Source organism: Bacillus rossius, chromosome 1, assembly GCF_032445375.1.
Source record: "Bacillus rossius redtenbacheri isolate Brsri chromosome 1, Brsri_v3, whole genome shotgun sequence".
In the NCBI taxonomy this organism is placed as follows: Eukaryota; Metazoa; Arthropoda; class Insecta; order Phasmatodea; family Bacillidae; genus Bacillus; species Bacillus rossius.
The window spans coordinates 235,501,895-235,527,943 of NC_086330.1; the positions used below are offsets into that span (position 1 = coordinate 235,501,895).

The 26,049-nt window shown below is 35.3% G+C and overlaps 1 protein-coding gene across 2 annotated transcripts in view; it reads left to right on the forward strand.

The window, feature by feature from the left end:
• LOC134527377 (DNA topoisomerase I, mitochondrial) overlaps positions 1 to 26,049 on the forward strand; it is a 275,543-nt gene that overhangs the window by 246,652 nt on the left and 2,842 nt on the right. The gene's annotated exons all lie outside the window — the stretch shown is intronic.

Below are 26,049 nucleotides of genomic sequence, written 5' to 3' on the forward strand. Positions count from 1 at the left end.
TTTTATCACTTTCAAGAATTGTTAACAAGTATAAAACGTAAACCAACATTGTATCAACGATTCATAGAATCATAGTACAGTATAACGCGCCTTTCGTCCTCCTCCATGGACCACACACTTAGTGCACGAGACGATCTAAACAATCGATTGCTGTCTCGCCCCTCTTCAAGACAATTGTTTTTAGATGTGCCATCTTTTGGTTATTTATAGAGCACGTTTTAAAAGTTTCAATTACCGCAGATACAAACGTTAAATAAAAATTATATTTTTAATTATCTACAAAATAGAAAATCCAATAATGTTAATTTATGCAGGTTAATTTTTGAACTGTTTGGTGTCACAACATGGCCGACACCCTTTGTTTTGTCACGAAGGTCGGAATGTTGCCTGGCACAGCCATGCTCTCGACGCACGTTACTAGTGCGGAGCTATGGTTATCTATGGATGAGAGGTTTGTTTACGTTTGACGTGGCACGAGGAAAACAATATTGTTGATTGAATATTTTATCCAGGACGGATGGTCAAAAAGATAAAAAGAAACGCAAGCTGTTTACTTTGAAGGAAAATGTGGAAATTTTAAAAGAAGTTGACAAAGGCAGGAAAAATGCAGATGTGGCACGGTCGTTTGGTTTGGTTACCACTACACTGTCAACAATAATAAAAGATCGCGAAAAAATTATTAAACTGTATGAACAATCATCTTTATCTGCTGGTCGCAAGAGACTTCGCCTAGGAGATGACGAGGAAATTCTATCCCAATAAATGTATATATCTGCAAAATAGTTTAACCCATTTGTCATTTTGTATATGTTGGCCTAGAATTTAGGCTACTATATTAAGTTCAGTAATTTTTTTACTACTTCATTTTTAAAAATTCAAAATACTAAGTTTTAAAGGTAACTTTCAGAATAAAGTACTTTCATTACTAAGTATAAAACTTGAGGCTTTATTGATGTACTTTATAACGAGATTCTACTGTATATCAGGTGATTATGTAGGTTCAGTGTCATCGTAATGTTTTCTGATGTTTGATTATTTTTGTTTAGAAAAGACTTAACTATGTTTTTATTGCTTTTTGCATGGATGACTAGATTTTTTTTTGCAGTATTTTATTTCATTTACATGGTTTTATAACTATATTTTAACATGAAAAATGTTGTTTTTGAACTGTCCTGTGAGTTCAAGACAACTGCGGATTTAAGGAAGTTTTTAATAATTATATTAATATTTTAAGGAAGCAAAGTAACTGTGAATAATTTACAAGTTTTTTCCGATCAACGAACTTTCAGGTGGGGTTAAAAAAATTTTATGGAACTGTGTCATCATGCAATGTTGATAAAAAGAAAAATTAATCAAAATTTCAAATTATGTTCATTTTTGCAAGAACAACACTGTAAATTCATAAATAACATTTGCCACTTTAATATTCATGAATTTTTAAGGATTATGACTTACTGTTCAACATTTTTCCAATTGTTAGGTATATTTCAAAGAAATACTATATATTGTAGCTGTTACCATGGTGCAACTTTCGGAAAAATTTTATATAGTTTTTCGTTTCATGGTCCATAAACCCCAAAATAATCATCAACTCAAAAACTTACGTGTGTGTGCATATTTAATATATATACATTAGAGGTCTGCGAGCCTAAGAATTTTACTTCGAGCCGAGCTCGAGCGCGCCTTCTTGAAAGTTCTCGAGCTTCGAGCAAGCTCGATTTCGAGCTTTTGTGGTCCAGTTACACTTCTGGGAAATTATTTTTACCTTAAACTTAGTATAATGTTTGAATAAAGTATTAAAATTAAGTGGGCTTATTAATTTTGGGTAACTATTTACAGAGTGCATTTACATTTTGCACTGCTAGGGAAAAAAAAAAATTTGCCATTGAATCTTACCTGTTTACATTGGTTCATCAGTAACTGATATCATCCAACTAACAAAACCACAGTTTACAAGTATATGTTTGTGAAAATGTAACATATCTTTGGAATAATTTCATCCTTGTCAATTTTTCTGGAGTCCTTACTGAGCTTCAACAAACTTAGCACCAAAAATCATGTTGTTTGAAAAGTACATTCACATTGTTTCAATATTTCCACTTTTCAGCACACAAATTCTGAGAGTGATTGTCATAGAGTATTAAATTCTGTTCTTTAATCTATCATGCAGAAAAATAATTTGTTCTGCACGTTCAGGAGTTAAATTAGCTCTACGATTGGAGATGGTGTTTCCAGCAGAAGAGAAGCGTCTCTCGCTGGCAACCTGTGTGGCTGGAATGCTTTAGTAAAATTGCTTAACCTCAAAATTAATGTCAGAAATATCTATAACTTGTCATTAAAGTTTAATCAATTGAAAGTAATAAAAATAGAAGCAGTTTACTTAATTCAATTTACACTTTCAAAAAAAGCATACGCATAATAAACCTACATGGAAATTTAAGTCTTTTTCAATATCCTGAAGTCTGAAATATGTTTACTCATGTCATCAAATGTGGAGCTGTACTGAAAAGGCCAATTTTGCCAATATTTAGTTTAATCGGCTTTTCTGCCGACTTCCGATACGCTTGTTAATTTTCGGCCAATATTTACTGAAAAACGAAAGAGACTGCCATAACCTAAAAATCCACTAGTATCCTTTTCACTTTTCGTAGTAGTACTGCATTCTTTCAGATCGCATTATTTCTTAGCAACATGTGCCAACCGTTCATATCAAAATTTAACATCCTTTTTTTTTTAATAATGTTCTTTAATTTTAATATGTCATAAATAAAATTACATTACCATCACGGTAAATATACATCTCCGTTGTTACGGTAACTATAGTGCAAATGTGGTAGCTATCATGCTTCTGTAGTAATTATGGTATCTACAAAGAATCTTTAGTTCTTTTTATGGTAATTATCTTAAGATAACTATTGGGTTTGTACTGTAGTTATGGTACACAATCCATATTTCTTCGTAAGTTGTTGTTCATTTGTCTTTTCTTCATGTTTACGTGCGCCATTACTATTTAAATACAGGAACTTTCAGAAAAATTTTAAACGGGACTTTATATCACACATTTAATGGCGTAAATGATGAGACCCCGGACATTTTAAACGCTTTATACGGAAAAACCTACCATGCGGGACCTCGTAAGCGAGTTTTACTGTGTTTCCGTAAAAAGTAAAACACAGTCACAAAGCTTTCTGGCCAAATAACATGCTGCTGTTGAAGCTCGAAATTTGCGAGCCTAACAATTTTTTCGAGCCGAGCTCAAGCTTTAGTTAAGTACTCAGCTCGAGCTCGATTTTCGAGTACTCGCAGACCTCTAATATACATACATATATACAAATTTTATATATATCCCAATTTTGTGGACACGATAACTGTCATAATTTTTCACAAATCACTTCCAAAGCGATACGTAAAATCTAGTACAGTAGAGCAGCCCTCAACCGTAATTCCCACAAACGGAACTCCTGATATACGGAACAAATTTCCCCAAAAAAAAAAACTCATTACAAAACATTTCCAAAACATTTCCGCACTGCAACGAGGCGTTTCTGCTTGTGCCTGACTGTACATGCCTTCTAGGCGCACGCACGCACATCTGTCAGAGAGCTAATTATAGCCAGACTTTCCCGCGCATTGCGTCGATACGCAGCTGGTTTTCGCGTCGGACGAGAATTACTTTAAAGGTGTTTATGTTATAAGTAGTTTCATTGTTTCACTATGTCAAACGGAAAATTCCGGGTTCTTGCGACACAGCTAAGCGGCAAAGAAAAATGTTGACCATTCAAGAGAAGATAGACATGTTAAAAAAATTGGATGCCGGAAGTTCTGTCAAGTCGATGTGCACACTTTATGGTGTAGGAGTGTACACAGTTTATGACATAAAAAAGCAAAAGGATGAATTGCGCAAATTTTACGTTGATAGTGAATCCAAAGCGGGAATGGAGATTCGAAAAACACTTCGTCCAAGCAAAAGTTGTGAATTGGATGAAGCTTTAATGGAATGGTTCCGACCAAGGAGAAGCGAGGGACTAAGCATTTCTGGACCTATGCTCACTGAGCAGGCTAACATTTTTCATGCTGAACTTAAACTTGATTATGAATGTGACTTTTCATTAGGGTGGTTACACAAGTTTAAGAAAAGGCACGGAATTTCTCTTTATGCACTGAGTGGTGAAAAACTTTCTGCCGACGCAGAAGCAGCAAAAAAGTATGTTCTGGAGTTTGCCCAGCTTGTGTCGGATGAAAAACTAACACCCGAGCAGGTGTATAATGCAGACGAGACGGCATTATATTGGAGGTGTATGCCGAGAAATACTTTGTGTACACCTAATGATGCGCATATTGGGATGAAAGAAAGCAAAGAAAGAATAACAGTGTTAGGTTGGTCTAACGCAGCTGGAACACACAAGATCAAACTCTTGGTCATCGGTAAAAGTATGCGGCCACGAAAGTTAAAAGACGTCAAGGTAATGCCTGTAGAATATACGTCAAGCAAGAAAGCCTGGGTCACAACAAAAATAACCACAGACTGGTTCAATAACATTTTTGTTCGACAGGCAAGGCAACACTGCAACAGCGTAGCCTTGGACCCGGATTGCAAGATATTTCTTGTGTTGGATAATTGTTACGCCCACCCACCAGCTGAAACCCTGTCAAAAGATAACGTGCAAGTTTTTTATCTGCCGCCGAACTGCACGTCACTCATTCAGCCCCAAGACCAGGGAATCCTACGCTCACTTAAATGCCGTTATCGATCACAGTTTCTGTGATCATTCCTGACTGACCTAAATGGTGGCAAAACTGTTGAGGAAATAAAGAAAGATTACAGTTTAAAAGATGCAGTGTGGGCACTTGCAAGGGCTTGGGATAGCATCCCTAAATCTACCCTGAACAATGCCTGGCACAAACTGTGGCCGACAATCATTTTCACTGAAGAAAATGAAAATGAGCCAGCAGACTTCCGTGGATTCAATATTTCTCAAGAAAAAACAATGGCAAATGACCTGATAATGTATGCAAAGACCATAACCAGTCCTGAAATCGCAGAACTGCAAGAAAACAACATTGAGGAATGGTTCACTGTTGACTGTGATGTTCCCGTCATGCACCATTATACAGATGAAGAGATTGTGGAAATGGTCACAAACAAGAATAAAGAAGACGTGAAAGAAAGTGCAGATTCCGATGTAGACGAACCTTCAGAAAAAATCACTCAGGAAGAATGCATTTTTCACGTGACTCGTCTGATAGCGGGACTTGAGCAGCGAAGCTACATAAGTGAACAGCAGTTAATGAGCCTGTACCTCCTAAAAAAACAACTAGAAGGAGAGAAGTCAAAGCAAACAAAGCAAACTCGCATTACAGATATGTTTGAGATCTTATCAGGTCCCGTCACTAAACAGCGTGATGATGAAACAGCCGACCCGAGAGTATATACACCGACTCCCACTACACACGCAGACACAAGTGATAGCGAGTAACATTTACTTCCAACGTGTGATGCTTTCAGTTTGTAGACAAAAATTTAGTGCACAAATATGTATTATGAACATATTTATAAGTTAATATATGGTTAAACAGTCTACATTTACCTGTATTTTTCTAACTTTGTATTTGTAAACGAGATGCATGAAGTGTTATTCTTGTGTACGTGAAATGTAAACTGTGCGTGGCAGTGACTATACACTCTCCCGGAAGTGTGAATCACTTGCACGTCAACACCGAAGTAACACAACACCGCAGCTGTAGTCCTAATACCTCCCCTGATCACTCTGTTTCTTCCTCTTTCCTCACGCACGCACCCACCCACAGTGATAAGAAACACGTGCCTGCCAGCTTGTTTGATGAAGGTCATTCAACCGGCCGGGAGGCCGGCCCTACCGCAACTCCCCTTAACCGGAATTTTCCCATAACCGGAATAGACCTCCCCCCGATGATTCCGGTTGAGGGGTGCTCTACTGTAGTGGAAAATCTTGAGTTTGTTAGTGGGCAATATCCAACAAAAGGGGTAGACAGACCAAAGGGGTAGAAATGGGGTAGGTTTTTTTGAAAAACAGAAAAATAGCTTTAACTCCCATAATATGGAAAATATCACATCCATTGGCAAGTATTATAACTTTTAGGAGTAATACCAAAATCTTTTCCTTTAAAAAGTTTTTCATAGGACCAACCATAACTGCAAGGGGTTGAAAAAACAAGGGTTGGAGGACAAAAAAAATCGTAACTCCCTTCGTAGGTACATCAAATTCGTATAAATTATGTACTAATCTTAGAACTTTTATCTAAAACTATTGTCTAAAACAATTGTTGATTAGACAAACCATTGCTGTAAAGGGTTATAAAATAGAGGCATAAAATATAAAAAAATAACTCCCTTAGTAGGAACACTATCGAATCCGTTTAGATTGTTTGTAAGTCATATAATTTTTATTGAAACCTTAAATTATGATCTGCAACTTTCGTCTGAAGTAATTTTTTGAAGGACCAACCATTACTGCAAGGGGTAAAATAAACAAAGGTTGGAGGATAAAAAAAAATCATTACTTCCTTTGTTTGCACACAAATTTGTTCAAAGTATTTGTAAATTGTATAATTTTTATCTAAAAATTTTGTCTGTAACAATTTTTTATACGGCTAACAATAACTACAAGGGTTGGAAGACAAAAAAAATTCATAGCTGCTTTAGGAAGGGGACAATCGAATTTGTTCAAATTGTTTGTAAATCTTATAATTTTTATCTAAAACTTTTGTGAAACAATTTGATACTTTGAGCCATTGCTGCAAGGGGGTGAAAAATACAAAAATAGAATTTGAAGAAAAAAATATTCATAATTGCCATACTTTGTACACTATCAAATTTATTCTAATTTATTGTAAAACCTTTAATTATTATCTAAAACTTTTGTTGGAAATAATTTTTTATATGACCTATGATGACTGCAAGGGGTGGAATAAACAGGGGTTGAATGACAAAAAATTTGTAACTCCTTAATTAGGTGCATTATCAAATATGTTCAAATTGTTTGTAAATCTTATAATTTTCATCTAAAACTTTTGTCTGTAACAATTTTTGATAAAACAAACCATTATTGCAAGGGGTTTAAAAACCCTGGAGTTGGAATAAGAAAATAAATAAATAAATCTTCTCAACCATGTTTACTACAGAATACATTCTTATTTTTGTTTAACTTTCTATATATTGACTAAAACTACGGTATTGTTAAAACAAATTTTTACCCAACCATCCAATACTGCAAGGGATAGAGATAACAAAGTTTGAAAGTAAAAAAATTATCATCACTTTTTAATAGACTTACTATCAAATCCGTTATAATTTATTGTATGAATCCTAACTTGGCTGAAACAATTTTTGATGAAACAAATTATTGCCATAAAAACAGGTGTTAAAATTTTAAAAATTCAAAATTTCTTAGTATCAAATTTATTTTAAACAATGTTAATATTATCTTCAACCTTGGTGCAAAGCCAATTTTTATACGACCATGTTATTACTGCAAGAGATGAAAAATAGTGTTTGAAGGTTAAAATAATTATATAATTAACTTGTTTGGCATATAATATAAAATTCATTCAAAGTTATTCAATGGTGGATACATTGAGTTAAAAATAGTCTTAATATTTTCGCTGCATGGAAATTGAGCAAATATTTACTCAATAATTTTGTAATATTCTATAACATAAATTTGTATGTACATTAAGTTCTTAAAATGTTCCGGAATTTTTATAGAAGTTTCCAAAATATTTCCAGAAGGAATTGGTACTTTCTAAATCTACCTACTCCTGTAGGCCGTGCCGAAAGGGATTTTTTTTTAAATATTTATGTTCAATTCAGACACAGCATGGCAGGTGTTCGGAATTGTCACAACCTGCCATTTTTTCTGATACATTCCAGAAAATTATGCACATTTTAGTTTAATCGTTTTGGTATGATTTCCATTTTGGCCAGACTTATACCATATTCACCTGTAAATTTTTCGTAAAACGTGTATTGAAAAATCATGATACGAGGCTTATTCAAAACTTGACAACACCACATGGCAATTCTGCATAGGTTCCTTCAAGCTCCAAGGTTGGTTGACCTGCTACTGTTTAAAGGAACAATGGACATCTTGCATCTGGATTGTGATTTGTGGTTTTGTTTTTCTGTAAGATGTTGTTACAATGATTGCCAAAGGTTTGCGGTAGCAATCATCTACATCTGCTTTAAAAAAAAAGCTTATCAACAAATAGTGCATAATCTAAGTAGGTATGTCATTTGAGTGATTTATTTATGTAGCAAATGATCTGTACTATTTCCCTTTTAAGATGTTATCCCTGTTAATAGGTTTTCATCATACAGTCCATTGAAAAACTTCTTAACAGGGTTTTACTGTATACTCACACACACTTAACACACACACACCACACACCACACAACTATACACGCTACACCTACACACGCTACACCTACACACACCGATAAAGGACAAGCATAGTTAACGAGGAAACGGTCATTTTACACTGAGAAGAAATGTGTGTGGTTACGAGAACCGACAAAGCTGTAACAGTTTAAGTACACAAATATTCATCTATGGTAAAGTAAGGCCCAGGTACATTTAAACTGACTTTCTGCATTGAGAGCAAATATGTTTGCACTGTTTGTTTCCGGGCATGGTTGTTTACTTGCGACCTTTCAATAACATACGTGTTAAGTAAGATTATAACCAGTGACTATTATTTAAGCAGTGCCTTTATTATTTATTATGATAACATAATAAACGTAAATGAAATTCATTAAAATGTGGGAAGTTAATCTCGTGCAGCTAAGGTCTGCAGTGAATGCCCACAAATACATAGTCTATTTTACACCTGACTTTGTGACGCTTCTGCGACGAACATTTAGACTTTGGCAGCTGAATATTATAAAGTAATAAACAAATAAACTTGGTCATTCATGGAGTATCGGACTAGCGTATAATGAATTTATTATTATTTTAATATAAATCTATTCAGTTATAAAGAGTAAAATGTTGTAGAAACACTGGTGAAGAAACATCCTCCTTATGTGGGATAGACATTAATATTAGCATTGATTTTCACGCAAGCATCTAAAAATTTTACTTTTATTAATACATATTTATGTGCACATTTGTGCTTGTCTAGACTAAAAGCAAAGGGACCTCAAATATTATAGTAGGCTCTGAACAACCACTTTGTGCACAGAAAATTAGATTCTTATCAGGGGTTGGGCTTGAGCTGGCCCTTCACGTCACATGAGTGTGGTGCTTTAGCACGCCTGATCACTGAAATCGGGGTGACTGTTATTGGCCATTCTTTTTAACAGGTTTAAAGTAAAGTTTTCTTTTAGAACTTAACTTTAAAAAGAAGACATTAACTTTATGAGTATCAGAATGGCTACTGTTGACAATTCATATTCTTTGGAGCTTATAACGGTTCGTTATATACAAAAATAAACAGATGTTGAATGCCGATTTTAGTTTTTGTTTTTATTTTTTCACACAGAATGCCCCGACGAATCCAAACACTTCCAATGGTTCATTCACTCGTTTCATTCATACATCTGCCCGTCGAAAAACTGCTGGTAGCTCGCGCGAGGAAAATTAACGAAAAATAATAGCGTAGATTAAGTCCTTCAGTAATGTTTTGCTGCAAATACATTAAGTCAGTGCGGCCTCACTCAAACGTGGCCGCACCCAGCGAAACCGAATTTCGCCCCGAGCCAAATGCCGACGAAGGTGGCCGCAATTTCTAATTATTGTCCGAAAGAAAATAAAACAAATTAGGTTGACTTAATACTCGGCCTGGCTCTGACCACCAACGTTAAATTATCCATTAGCAAATTACTGCATAATTTAGCGAGAAGCCACCGAACGCGACCTACTGGGGCAGCGATCGACAGACGACTGACTGAAATAATGCCACAGTCTCTTCCACGCAGGGAGTAGACATCACATGACCTCACCGACCAATCACACGCACGCTTCATTCACTCTTACAGATACAAGCCAATCACAGAACAAGTTACAATACATAGAAAAACCTTGTACACACAGAACTCTGGGCTTCCCCTGATCTGTCTCTTTTCAATTTCACCTCGAAATCGGGGACTCCCATTCTCGTTCTCTCTCCCACACCGTGAGACAGCAGTTATCACTCAGTTCCCACGCAGTGGGGGAATTACCGTCTTTATCTCGGTTGGCGGGGAAACACTGTTTCTTTCTCACTCCCACTTACAGGCCTCTCATGCCTCTCCCTCTAACCATCACACCAGCCCAGACACAGTCCCGTGATTTATAATTATATTACAACACGTTAATAAAAATTAAGAATAATAATTATAATACAAATTACTTTACAAAATTAAACTAATTGAGAAAAACCTGAATAAGTAGGCCTAAACAGGTAAAAATCTAGAACAGCGACTTCTTTGTGAATAATTATATAAAAAATACTGATGATTAAAAATGTCTAATAAAATAATAAATACCTTCTTAAAAACACAGCAAGTGAAAAATAACATATATTAGTATCCATAACTTCTGATTATACTGTTTCAAAACATATGCACCACTCAAAAAACAATGACTTATTAATATTTACATATACAAAAAAGAAGTTTAAAAGAAAATTATTTAATTAGGAGGGCAGGGTTCTGCAATGCTACAAGCTAACATACCAGATAACATCTCCAACACGACACAAGCTATATTAGTTCCAGGTTATGATGTGAAACCGTTATTATTTTGAGCATTGTTCAACAAACACCTTTAAAAAGAATCTTCGGAAAACTTCAACAATTTCTGCTTTGCCGAAATTCTGAATAAGTATTGAGAACTACGTAGTTCATAGTAAGTCTGTTCCAACATGAAGAACTTATTTACTTGTGTGTAGTAATATACAGTCTCAGGGCGTTTACCAAACTAGAGTTTTAAAAATTCCCTTTTTTACACATTTATTCCGGCTAATTTTTCTTTTAGTTTCCTGATTATTTATAAGGCAGTTAGAGCCCCTGTTGGCATATGCAAAGTGGAGTGCTTATCCAGTCACCAAACGAAAACAAATACAATAGAACCCCGCTTATCCTCAAAGCAATCATCCAGTTTGTGACTTAAGCCTGATTTAGATCTGATGGTGTTTGTTTTTTTAATGAACAACGTCCATATGATCAGACTGTGCACCTCAACACGCCGCCATAGAAGTTTCACTTCTGCACTCTGCGCTGGCTTTGAATCACACTTGAGAGTAAGTTTGTTTTGTTTACACCTGAAACAGTCACTGGTAATTATGTACAGCTAGGATATTGTCGAGTGCTAACATTTTGTCAAGTACAATAATAGCACATTTATTGCATATTTTGTTTAGTTAGGTACAGTGCTCCATCATGCTTTCCTTGTACCACCTCTGTTTATTCCTTTTTCACTATTAAATCTCCCCTATGTTTCCATGCTCTTGAGAAAAGCATGTGCCTCCCAGCTTACACTACATATGGAGGATGCAGCTAAGGATCCCTGGTGCAATCTCTGTCAAAAAAGCCTCTCTATGAGGGGTCAGAACTACGAGGAATCAGAAATTGTATCCTGCCATGGTTTTGTGAGGGATGTGCTGTGATTAGCTGAGAGGCCATGACCTACTACTTCCTTCGGGTGGTTTGCATGTGCACGTAGCCTCTTTAGTCTGCATCTGTGTTAGGTACAGGGAGGTTGCTGTTGAGCATCACAAAATCATATAATTATGTGAGTTTCTAGATCAGTGATGGCCAACTTCGTTGACTTCAGGGGCCACATAGCTCTTCAAAGTACACTCAAGGGCCAAACCACGCACTGGCATAATTTTTACAATTTTATGGAATTCTTAAAAAAAATTGTAATGTATGTTTTGTTTACTTTTACTTATGAACTCTATTACAATTGACTAAATTTGACTAAATAGAGAAAAATAATTCTAAGGATAATTTCTTAAAAAACATACCTTTTATAAATATACTTATCATTTTCTTTTTGTTTTCTAGTACTTAGTGAGAGCACTGTGGCTTTTGGACATGGTTCACCAACGAAGCAAATGTGATAACACGTCATCGGAAAGTCTATTCCTACTCTTTGATTTTATGTTCTTCAATGCTGAAAAAGCTGCTTCACAAATGTACGTACTTGAGAAAATTGAACACAGTTTCAGGGCCCAATTCCTTATCAAAGGACAACGTTCATGCGAAAGTAGTTTCAAAAACTCTACTCCAGTTGCTGTGGACATTTTAACAGGGATCACACTGGAGTTCACAGAGTTCTAGCAGCAATTCTCTTGGCTGACACTGAATGTTACACTTCAAAGCATTGTTGAATAGTTCCATGCTAGGACAGAATGTTTCAAAATCTTGAAATCTCCTGTCGAATTCTGAAGCCAGTTGGTTAATATTTTCCACGAACTGCACGAAAGTAACCATTTCTTCACCTGAGAGCTTCTTACAGTTTGGAAAGTGGAAGAGGTAATTTTGTTCCAGTGCAGACTTAAATACTTGAAGTTTTTTTCAAAATCCATCAACGAAACCCATCATCTCGAAAACAGTCAGATTTTTTCCCTGCAACTGCAAATTCAAAACATTCAGATGTTGGGTGATATCTGTGAGAAAAGCTTAATTTTTCAAGAAATCAAAATTCTTCAGTGCTTCCTGGAGATTTGTTGAGTGTGGAACTCAAAACGGAAAGTATTTCATTCCGCAGTTCAAAAAATCTGACTAGGCACTTTCCTCGACTAAGCCATCTAACTTCCGTGTGTAATAACAAATCACCATAAGCACAATCCAATTCTTCTAAAAATGACAGCAATTTTCTGTGAGTTAAAGAACGTTTCCCCCCTCTTATCAAATTGGTGATCTTGGCAACAGTAACCATTGTGTCTGACACACTTACTGATTTGGCACACAATGCCTCCTGGTGTTTAATGCAATGCAGAGTGGGCAGGGTAGCTTGTTTTTGTTTTAAAAGTCCAACAAAGCCACATGATGTTCCAACCATTGCTTTAGCACCGTCTGTGACAACTGAAGATAGTTTCTCATAACCTCCATGTTCTTCAACTGCATTGTTAACTTCCTTAAAAATATCTACACCTTTGGTTGTGTTATGCAAAGAACATACTTTTAATAGTTCTTCAGTAATACTGAAATCTTTTTGGATGGCTCTCACAAAAATTAACAACTGACTAGTGTCGGTAACATCTGTGCTTTCATTGAGAGCTAACGAAAAATACAAACAGTCAGAAATAGAACCTTTCAGGTTTGTCAGTAGTTGATTTCTAATATCTTCTACTCTCCTAGTAACAGTTTGTTTTGACAGAGATACAGAATTAAACTCTTTTGCCACCTTACCTTCATTAAATGATTCTGCCATTCTTACTACACAGTTTTTGATGAATTCCCCATCGCTAAGTGGTTTTTTCGTTTTCGCTAGCTCGTAGCTAACAACGTACGAGGCTAAAAGATATGCTTCTTGGTTTCTTGACACACTGGTGAATACACTCTTTTGCTGAGAAATTTGTTTTTTCAGTTGTTCAAGATGTTTTCTTGACTCACCTAAACAATTTTCATATTTGTGTTGATGATTTGATAAAAAGTGCCGTTTGAGATTGTATTCTTTTAATACAGCTAGCACTTGAAGGCAAACTAAACACTGAGGTTTCATGTCCTTATTAAGTATAAACAAATATTTGTGTTCCCATTCTTCTTTGAAAACACGATTTTCACGGTCTACTTTCCTAAATTTGGAAAACATTTCAAACTAACTACAACATCAAATAACTTGAGAAACGTAAACGTAAACAAGTACATAATCTGTGTGCCGCGAGTTACTATGCTATTCTGATGCCATATGAGTCATGGTGCTGCGCTCTCTGGACATTCGAAATAAATACGTAAGGTCGCTGGCTCAGCCGGTAAACCGCTACTCTTCTTTGTCACGCAATATGTCAACCTCACATATTTACTCGGCAGCTGTGTTCGATAAAAATATTAATTTAGTTGGAGCTATGACATTTGTATAGTTTGTAATGAAATGTAAGCCAATGCAAAGCAGAATGAGTGTAGTGACGACTGTGTATTTGCCAGTATTTTAAATTAAAATTTTCCAGCTATTGTACAGCCGTTGAATAAGTGTGTTTTCGTCTCAACGGATAGTTTTTGCGGGCCACATAAAATGTTACCACGGGCCGGATCTAGCCCGCGGGCGCCAGTTGGCCATCACTGTTCTAGATAATTCCGAGGCTGTGGTCAGGGCGTTACCACATATAATCAACTTTTTTTTTATTCATTTTTATTACTTTTTAATTATAATTTTTCGACCACAGTCATCAGTAATAGCCCTATCCAAGGATCTTGTAAAATTAGTGTTTGTGTGTAACCACGGGACTTAACTACGAACTACAAAAATTCATCTTTCATTACCTGCGAAGAGCTTGTTTGTTTTGAAATAATTAAAGAGATTACGTGTGAGTTGAGTGTAAATTCTGCATGTACTTTTTCTCATGGACGGAAGATGGCTGCCATGTGGACTGTGAATTTTCTTAAAGTATGTATTAATAAAATACTTTAATATCAGTTTGTGTCTGAGAGACATTATTTCAGTATCCAGTTGTCTGCAGTAACATTATTTGGAACTTACATGTGTTTTCAGTGCCCAAATGATTTTTGCAAGTATTTATGAATGTCACTCCAGGCCAAATATTTTGAGCTAGCTGAGGTGGTCTGGGGTGCAACAGTCTGTCACATCTTGCCTAGAGGTTACCTGCCTTCCCACAAAAAGAAGCTGAAGATTGGTGTCCTTGTTTTTCTGATGCGTAGCCTTGATGCACCAACATTGTGCAATCAGTGAGACATTAAAATTTTCAGTTTTTTAGGTGTATTTCTCTTTAGACTTGGAACGCGATAGTGATGTAGCAAATATTATGTTTTTAGCCCAGGCAATGCCAGGTACTTCAGCTATAGATAAACATAGACGCAAATTGTATTTTGAACTACATTTCTGGATGCGAATCAAACGTAGTTTCTTCACCAGCCACCGTAATTCTCTATATTTGATTAGCAGACAGAAATTTAAACCGCTTTGGTAAAAGCATAAAAGACTTGTAAAAATACGAAACCCCGGCTTTGGCCCTGATTTTCAACAAGGGATTTTATTAAAAAATTGCTTATCTTGTTAAAATTCAATTACTAAAACCTTTACCTTTGTGAACTTTGGTTCGTGCCATCTACCAAAGATGGCAGCACTTGGTTGTTACACTTTTCCGTTCCTTTATTTCCTTTTCATTCACGAAATTACTCCCACCAAATGCAGTACACCAAGAGCTAAGATGTTACACATCAAAATATTGATGTATAAACGCAGAGAGATAAATCAATTAACTCAAGAGTTACTTGGTAGGGTGGTAGAACAAGACATTTACTGATCACTTCTGCTTGTGAAACAGAAAAATCGCCTTCATACTTCTTTGATGTTATTCACATATTTTTTTCCCTTTCAATAATATATTCTCTGAAATGATATATTTAATCAGTAGGAAACTGCATGTTATGTCTATGCCACACACAAATAGAGAAATAATTTGTGAGCGTATTCCGTATCCCGGAGAGAAGTGTATCGTTGCAGATTTTCAAGTAGTTCGCAAGTGAAACACTTTGCAGTGCCACCAGTGTGATTTTCAGACCCCTTTTGAATTGCAAGTTTCAATATTATTATTATTATTATTATTATTATTATTATTATTATTATTATTAGTTGATATGTCAATACTTTTTATTATAAATTTTTACCGAATTATTAAAATTTTTCTGATTTTATTTTTCTTCTTGCTAATTATAATTTTAGCAGATTGATCAAAGTTTTGGCTGATAATCTAGTTATTGTACCAATTTGATAGAATCCTTGTTCAGTATATCATTTTGTTTAATTTTTAATTTTATTAATTCTATTATTTATGGTTTAATAATTTATAAATAATTAATCATTTGTTTGATAAGAAATCCATTCAATTAATTATATATGTTTTCAACCCTTAAAACCATTGCAAATTGTTTTGCATTGTTAGTGGTCCTAGGTGGAGGGATCTATAAAATGAATAATTTTTATATAATAAAATTTGTCAATGTTTTGGAGTTCTATGCATTTACAGACATGTATTACTAGTAATTGTTGATTATGTCAACATTTCTAATAGCCTACAATAAATGCATAATATATGAATAAAGTCTTAGTGTTTTATTCCAATACAAAATTTGCACATAATTAAAATATTAAGGTATTAAAATATTTTCAATAACAATATTCAAAACATAGTACAGTAATAAAATAATTGTAAAACTTTGTAGTTAAAGGAAACCTTATAGGTTTTGTTACAAACGATTGCATAAAATTTCTGACATGGTGTTTTGTTGCCACTATTTTATACAGTCGTTGCTCAATGGTGGAGAACACAGGAGGGAAACTGGTCTGTTTCACTGATAACATGCGTGTGATGTCTTCCTGTCTCTTCCTGTTGGACAAAGGTGCTTTGTCTGCATTTTGTAAGAGGAGCTGTCATTAATGTACTGTTGAATGCACGCAACAATTTTCCCCATTGCCACTCTCCATGTCTTTCTACATAGAAGGTCCTCCATAACATCTTTGTATATGTGACTCAATTGGCATACCTTACCTAAAGTCACCCAATGTACCCAGTGTACCATTTCACTGCATATTTCATCATCAAATAAAAGTTCCCATAACTCACTTTTCTCTGCTTTTTGCACATTTTGGATGTGCATGTCCCTTTAGGCCTGGCAAAGTTTAACATTGTTATGGGAAATCTTGTTGTTTTCTTTGGCTCAATAGAATACCATTTGTAACAATTTTTACCTTAAGAGTGCACGATACATGTGGTTCCGAGCAGCAAAATCGACGTTTGCGGTGGAGCATATTCTGTAAATACCATGACATAAATTGGATTTTGGTAAAATATTATTTACAGAGTAAGGATGGATCTTAAAATATTATTACTCAAAATTTCGGTATGCGTCTTATTTTATTAACTAATTATTCCTAAAAACGGCGAAGTTTAGTAGACGAATGCTAGTATAATTTGATTGGAAATGGGAAACAAAATAATAATATTATACAACACATATGTGTGCATGAGTTAGAAACAGCAGGATGCATTTAGAAGCAATACCAGCTGAAAAATCTGTTCCGCCGTAACCTTTGTAATCGGTAGACGAAGAACGAATTTTACACATCGTAGTTTACGCGTCAACACACAGATGTGGGGCACTCCGCACGCAGAGGTTCATTGCAGTAACACATAACAGATGTCGCACATGTCGGAGGTCGTCACTACTTGTTTTGTTGTATCGCGCTACCACGAAGCCACATTTTTAAATTGAATTATGTGGGAAACGCTGCAATTGGTGGCAATAAGTCGCGTTTTAAAAAGAATAGTGACAAAGGAAACCTGCTTCTTTCTGCAAGGCGGAAAAATAAAAGTTAGGTAACTTATTTTTAAATTTATGATGATAGTTTGTTTTTGATTCCAAAATCTTTAAAACAAGTGTATAACACTTTCCATGTATCTGAATATTTCAAATAACAGCAGCGCAGAGACTGTAGCATCCGAGACCGGCCGCAGCGTGGGAAGATAGCGCGGGAAAGGGCGGGCGGCGCCGGGCTGGTGAAGCCAGTGCGCATTCTACGTTCACACGCTGGTGACAGTAGATAGGACAAACTGAATCCTTAAAAATGAGATCATACCATGTTTCACCAACATCGGAAAAAAAAATTACAAGTTTTGATCTCTTTAGTTTATTATATATCCAGTTATTATAATTACATACGGCCATCTTTGTATTGTCTCGTGGTAATAATGGGATTTGAAAGTAAAAGTATATAATTTAAAATGTCACTGAAAACTAGATGCTGCGTGGCATTTTGCCGAAAACGAAAATTAGAGCACGTTGGCCTATCTTTCTCCATATTACCTGCTAGGGCTGCTACTGTAGTTTTTGAAGTTGATTATTAAAAAAAAATAATAATGGAATGGAAAATAAATATAATAAACATAAATAAAATTAATTACTAAACGATCATCAGTTTCAATCTGGCTGTATAATTAATTTGAACTTTACTAGTGCAGAAAAATATTACATAAGTACATACACTTGAACATTACTCTAGATAAATTGGTGGTCATGTGGGTAAAGGTGTCATAGTTCTAAACTAACGATTGAGGGTTCGAATCCACTTTGAATCAAAAAATGTTTTTCTATTGCGGAAATAGTTTAACGTCCCATTATAAGGACTAACATAAAGCAATTTTACAATATCAGTAGCCTTTATCGAAACAATATAACATATTGGCGACTACAAAGGTGCCAACTATCACACACTAAACCTTTCTCAGGTTGTATCTGGCTGTAATTTTTTTTGTTGTCAAGTTGCAAAGAAATGGTATGATCGCAAGGGTTTTGTTTACAAATTTAAGCAAACGATCATTACTATGGGAGTGGCGCCTCTCCCTTTACTTACTCTATGTGCTGCGGCCGGAGGTTTTTTCCCCCCCTCGTTGCAGTAATAGTCGTTAATATTTAATGATATGTTGTTTATAACGACAAAATACACACAAGTAATACCAAATATATTTAGTTCGAAAAGTTAAAGAAATAAAATGGGGAGAAAAAAAAGGGGAGGGGGGGGCAAATGGGCCAGCCCCGATTTTACAAAGGCAGCGATTTTACGAATGCCATTCTTTGAACCGTGAGCCAAGGGCGCCCATACCAATGGGCAGGGTAGGGCCGTGGCCCCCTCCCCCAGCTTTCAGGAAGAGGAAAAAATGTATGGGTTTTTGAGGATTTTTGGCAAATTGTAATTTTTGACACTTTTTGTCAATTTTTGAAGGTCTGCCCCCTTCCCTTACAAACTATTTTATAGTATGGCCCTCCCTTACAAACTGCCACTATGGGCGCCCTTGCCGTGAGCATACATAAAATCGTGGTTCTAGTATTATTAAAATGTGGAAACTAACAAGTTCTAGTGTTGTCACAAAAAACGAACTTGAACCCAAATTTGTTGACACGAACTTGAACCGAACTATTTTAAAGTTCGGTTCGAGTTCGAAATTTCGAACGTTCGTACAGCCTTATGCAATACTACTCTTCAAATGTCACACGTAAATGGAAACTTATCAAATAAGCGTAGCATAGCAATTATATATCGCGTCTATTAAAAACATTAGTTTAAAGAATTTAAAACATTTATCCAGGACTCTTTTAGGTCATTACATATTTGGGATTGCTACATCTGGAGAGGGGAAAAAGTAAAGGGAGGAGGGCATCGTGTTGTGAGGTTGTACGGGCCAGCAGATATTTTCCTCATAACTGTAGTTCCGGATAACTGGATGCCGGATACACGGGGGAGGAGTACAGTTTAATAGAATATTATAATTACATCGTAAAATGTTATTGGTCCCGAAATGTTTATATCAGTACGCAGTGTAACATAGTTACAATTATTTGTAAGTGAGGACTATTTCAAACTTTTGGGCACGGTAAACGAATCTTACGAGATGCTATAGCTTCAATTATTTAATGTGTACTACTTTTGGTGGTGAAGACTTTTTTTACCCTTGTTCTGTTTTGTGCGAGTACATTACAATAATCGTAATTTTCACCGCGACTGATACTGGAGAACATTGTAAAAAATCTCACGTGTCTAAAAATTTCATAAATACGCATGAACAGATGAATATAAAACAAATTGCAATGACTACTAAAGTACTATTCCAGCCTTTTTAACAATTAATCGTTAATTTGTGGTATCATATGTGGTTTTCTACTAAGATTATGCTTCATTTCAAAATAAATTTTGACGTACTTTATATAGTAAATTTAAAATACTTATTGGTGGAAAATAACTTGTAAGTTTATGTATTTTATCGCTCAAAGACTTGTTGGAACCTACAGCTTCGAAGAAATTCGATACCCCGAAGATCTTAATGAAATTTAAGAACAACCGTTACTAATACTTATCTTTATAACACTATCTAACAATGTTTCAGAACATCAAATACAGCTCCGTAGGCGCCAATACTTTAGCTACTAGCGACTTTAACAATCGCGCACCGTTCGTTCACTATTTGTATTCAAAATGAAGATAATAGTCTATTATTATTCAAAGCATCTGTATAATTTCATTTAATTTATTTAAAAACCGACATTATAGGTTTGAATTTATCTACAACATTAATTTATTTCAAGTCAAATTCTCTAGTTACACAAGCAAGTAATCTTAGTAACATTTAGCATGTTTGAATGCAAGTGGAGCCAGGTGGAGTAACTTCCCAGTTATAGTAGAATAATGTAATAAAATGGCTACTTCGTTATGTATTTATGTACATAGATGCGTACAATTTATGAAAAAAAATTTTGGTTAGTTGAGCTTTGACAAGTGCCAGTTGTGTGCATATTAACTCAAACAACAGATGTTTTCTTTTATGTTGTTTGAAATATTCATTGTAGCAATCATAATTGTATCAGTGTAGCCTACATATTGTTAGTAATTAAGTATCTCATTGTTCTTGTAACTTTAACCCAAAATACAGTGTTTTATCGCTTAATGGTCGCACGCGCGTAATCGTCGCAACCATATTTTAGGCTGTCAAAATTGGGGTAAAATAAACTTCTCTCGTAAACGTCGCATGATGTTTTTGGTCCCGCTAGTAGATGCTTTGTGTAGGCGCTTTGTGTAGGTATCTTTTCCGTATAAAACAACGTATTTTAAAGTAGAAATCTAATATTTATTCTGTCATTACCACTTACTTAATAAATTAACGGAAAAATACGAAGTTGTTTGACGTGTAAACTTTTTTATAAAGACGTTTTTAAACGTTATTTCCTTTATCTGATCGTCTGCTTCGCCGCGGTGTAGGTATAATCTTAAATTTATTTCAGTCATTACCACTTATTTATTTAATTAACAGAAATACAAAGTTGTCTGACGTGTAAATTTTCTTTTAAAGACGTTTTTAAACGGTATTTCCTTTATCTGATTGCGTTACCGCGGCGTAACGCTTACAAAAATGTAGCCAACGCATCATTCATGTTTGGTTATGTTGCTTCCCGTATAGAGCGCGCGCACGTAGTCGAATATCGATATCTCGCCGATTGGATGCAACGCGCGCTATCTGTCAGGCGCCGAGTTAACTACATTTGATAGCCCGCATTCTTTTGTGGCAAGTGTGTACTACGACACGTTAGTTCACATCAGATTCAAGTGGTTTGCGTTCGCGTTACAGTTTTGGTTTTTCTATTTAAAGTTGAAGAAAGGTTTTTGTTTAAGGAATTATTAATATAGATTGTTTGGCTTGCTCTTGTATACTCCACCTTTTTTTTAAAATAAACGTACTTTCCATGAACGGGTTTTGTTTTTATGAATAACTTTACCTAACAAATTTTTTTTTTCTGCATAATGGTTGCACCCCTACTTTTCAAACTTGATTTTAGAATAAAATGTGTGACGATTATACGAGAAAACACGGTATATTTTATGTGCGGTATTGTAGGGTTCAATATAAAAATGTGTAAGTAGGCCTATTATAAGAAAGCATGCTTTAAAACTCGCCTTTTTGTAAGGTATGTTCATGATTAATTTACATATAGAATAGTTACCTAAATTATAATGATATGTGAATATGTTCCTTACTATTTTTAACTGTATAAATTGAAAAAAAAATTTGTTTTAACTACGATGCATGTACACAAGATAGGCTAACTTTCAAAAGAAGGTTTGAATGAATACAAGGTTTCGCCAAAGTTATTTTCTGATGCAAGAAGTACATAGTAAATGTGTTTTTGTGTGCTTTACTGTGAGACCTATCCTACTCTAAATTCATTTCATATCGTTAACTTAATATATACTCCATAATCTTTTATCTTTTCTGCACACATTACTTATTATTTTGTGGATGCGAATTGTAAAACTTCGATTCTTGCAAGGGCCGAACACGGAATGTCAACTTTCTAAAATATTCTATATACATTTTTTAAGTTAGTAATGTATTCTATATATTATATGTGTAAAATTTTTGACGTGACCACGTCTAATAAATCAATGAACGCCGGCTACACACACGAAAAAGTGTCCCGTTACGCACATTGTCCCGTTTCTCTGTGTCCCGTTACGCTCATTTTATATTGCTCTTTGCTAACCTGAACCTCCTAGCATTGCGACCGAGTCCGTGGCGTAATTCTGTTTTCATGCATTTCAATGTAACATTTTCATTGCTCTTTGCTAACCCGTTCCTCCTAGCATTGCTGCAGAGTCCGTGGCGCAAATATATTATTTTTGACTGCATCTTGGTGTTGGGTAAGCCATTTTCCTTAACATCATCCTTGAAACACTCCCATTCGTTTCCTACTTTTCCTATCATCGTCATATCCTTAACAGAATAACACAGATTGGAAGAAGTTAAATATCAAACATGTATAAAAGTTATAGTTAAAATAATCTCTTATTTGAAGAAATAAACATAATTGAATTAATGACTGCAAATAAAAGTAAATTTATCAATTAAATTGTAGATTTAATTTCACTCCTTTGTATCCATACAAAATAGTGATAATTCAATAAAAATGATTCAATTTTATTCATAAAAGTATGCAATCATTTCATCAATGTTTTGTATGACGTTATCACGTTAAACTATCGTCCGTAAACCGACTTTACAGACAACCAATTTTTTTCCTGTATTCCATTTATATATATATCTGTGTGTGTGTGTAAACTTTGTAATGCATTCTATATACGTGTATCTAAAACATACATACTGACAAATTCTGGCAGAATATTCCTGGTGAAAATACAAGACGAAAACCTGTGTACCATACTTTTTTCTCGTAAATGGATTCGGAGTTTTGAACCCCCAAAAATAAAATTTTCCTATTCTTGAATAACTTTGCACTGCGTCTGATGATTTTGTTTGAACGCAAATTGTTCACCACGAGATACGTGGGTTGTAATAAACAGTGGCGTAGCCAGGATTTGTGTATGGGGGGTGTTATGATGCATAGCCCCCCCCCCCCCCCCTCCCTGTATTAAAGCGGGGGGTCCGGGGGTCCTCCCCCGGAAATATTTGGATTTTAAGGTGTAAAATAGTGCTATTTTAGCAGTTTTCGGTACTTAAATTTAAATATTGTAATGATAAAAATGTTATTAATTTTCAATATGAAATTTGTTTGAGTGATGAATAAGAAATTTAATTAAATATTTGGTGCTAAAGGGGGGGGGGGTGGGGGGGGGGGGTTTTGAACACCTAACCCCCCCCCCCCCCCCCCCCCCCCCCCCCCCCCCACCGACTAAGCCCCTGGTAATGAATATCCTTCAATGAATATAACGGCATTTCTGTTTTAGCAAATTTTATCACCTGAAAAGCTAATAAAAAATAAAAAAATAAACCAGGGCAGGCATTACAAAGCACGTTTGTAAGGTGTAAAGTTTCCTTCCTAAAAAATCATATGCCACAGTTTACTTACTGATGATGTTTATTTCAAGATATGGAAAATTCCATTTTTTGAGGTTCGTAACTCGATTTATGAGTAAAGTGGTTATTAGGCTTTTGTCTTGCATTCTTTCCAGAAACAGCCTGCCGCAGTTTGTACGTATGTTTTAAATAGTCGTGTATATATGTCAACTTTATATGTATTCTATATATATGTATTATATATATATATATATATATAGTGCTCAATAACCAAGAGTAAACTTACTTTGGTTAAGTTGCTGAACCTATGACTAGCAAATTGAAAGAAAACGCTACGTAACATGAACGAAAAAAAATTCTAAAGTAATACATAATTTTTCACCCAAATTTATTACATGTTTCAATATTAATTTTCGATGGGCTCTTTCGTGGGCATCTTTATTGGAAGGCCGCGTTGTGCTAGGGTTAATGGCTGTCGCTCATTAGCTGTTATAGTCTCTGTATCATATTTAGATATACCGTAGCTTCAATTACAGAATAGCCACTGAGCGACAGGCAGCAAGCCCTCCCACACCTTAGGCCACGGCCTTCCACCATAGACGCTCTTAACGACACATATAATTTAGTCTAAAATTTGCCGCAATATAGATACACTACTTAAAATATAACAAGACTCGCTGGAAAATGATTTAAACTAAATCCAACGCGAAATCGAGTTCAGTAATTGAACCTTCAGAGGTAGTATATACATAGGTGGGTAGTTACCACGACCTTGTTCTACGTTACTACGTTATATGTGATGAGACAGAAGTTTTCTTTCTGTAGCGAGAAGTTGGCTCAATTTCAACATAACACAATAATTATATGTATAGTGAACTGTCATTCAATTTCGAAAAACCGATATAACTTCCATTGAGATGAAGTCCATGTTGTACGAATTTTGACGTTCACTTTTTTATAAAGTTTCTAGCAGGCCAATAGTTTTCTGGTAAAATAAGATCTTTGCAATCCTGTTAACAGAGACCTTTCTCACAAGCTAAACGTCAAAATTCGGACAATGAAATAGATTATAGTAGTTCTGTTTAAATTATGATTACCAGTTGTGATTTCAATAATAATAATTTATGTGTAATATACTGTAATGCCAGTAACATTCACTTTTAAGTTCACTTAATTGGTTACAGGGCAAATATTATGTTGATCGATAAAAAAAGGTATTCTTAATTATACACAACATACATTTATAAAAGTTAAATTAAAGTTAAAATTAAAGAATGGACATTTGGATTTAGAGAAAATATAGAAACTAGAATCTAGGTCCATTGCGGGGGGAAAAAAAGGACAAATTCTTGTTTGGCTTTTCAATCAAAAACGTAGACTACACGGACTTCATGTTTTTTTTTAAACTTCGAAACGAAATTTGGAGAAACAATCAGCAAATGTTCATGTAGAAAATAGTACACTAGCAAACTGATTAGAATAATATTTCCTGGAGTAGTTCAGCTTCAGTTGCCTGAGCCAGTGCCTAGTAATTCGGGTCAGCCAAACAACGCTGACCAGACAGAGCGGAAAACTGTTCCAGCCTATCAGGACGCGCCATTGGTATTAACGCAACCTCGCACGATAAGAGCAGAAAAAGTTGAGGTCAAGCCGATATTTTGTAATGCGGAAAGTGCCAAGATCGGTGATTTTTCAGAGTTTAATATGCTGTTATCTTCTCAAACTATTAATAAATTATGTTGTGTTTTATTCTCTACAAATCAACGGTACATTTGTTACAAAACACGAGTCAGAAACGTCAAGTGTATTAAAAAAGGTATAAATAAGAAGTTTCGTTCTGAAGTTGTCAGGCAGATGACAATACTAAACTATTATGTATGTAGTGTAACCTTGTATCGAAAGTTCTATTTTTTTTTTGTTTCGCTTGCAGTAAAATGTAAAACAAACATGAGTGATAAATTTACTTTGTAATATTTTATGTACCAGAACTGTTGTACGGTTTTTATTTAAACGAAGTGATGTTGTATCACACAGTAACATCCACGGATGCCGAAACAGTTGAGCATAAAAATGGTGTTCCTTTAAACGAAAAAAAAAAATGTTCTATCCGCTCTGCTTGGTTATGTATGAAACGGGCGTGATAGTCCAGTGTCGTCTTGTGCTCAGCACATCACAAAGCAGTTGCGTTGGCTGCTACAGTTGACTCATCCCACCCCTATCAGCCGTCCTTCATTCTTCTTTGTATCTCACTTTCCCCCCCCCCCCTCCCACGCGGTGACATTCCGTTTTCCTACTAGTTCGCGGTATCTCCACTTGGATTCGCTCCATACGCCCGTGGCCGAACGCAACGCTATCCTACGAGGAAAAAATGAACCACTTCAACTGACCGCGCGCGAGATAATATTATCTCCCACGCGCTCTTAATAGTGAAATGATTGAAAGCTTGCACCATTATCCAGTTGAGCGGGTTTCATTTGCACTTGTGCTATTTTCATTTTCTGGAATTTCTTCAGATTGCTCCAGCTCTCACTGATGAACACTTTCAAT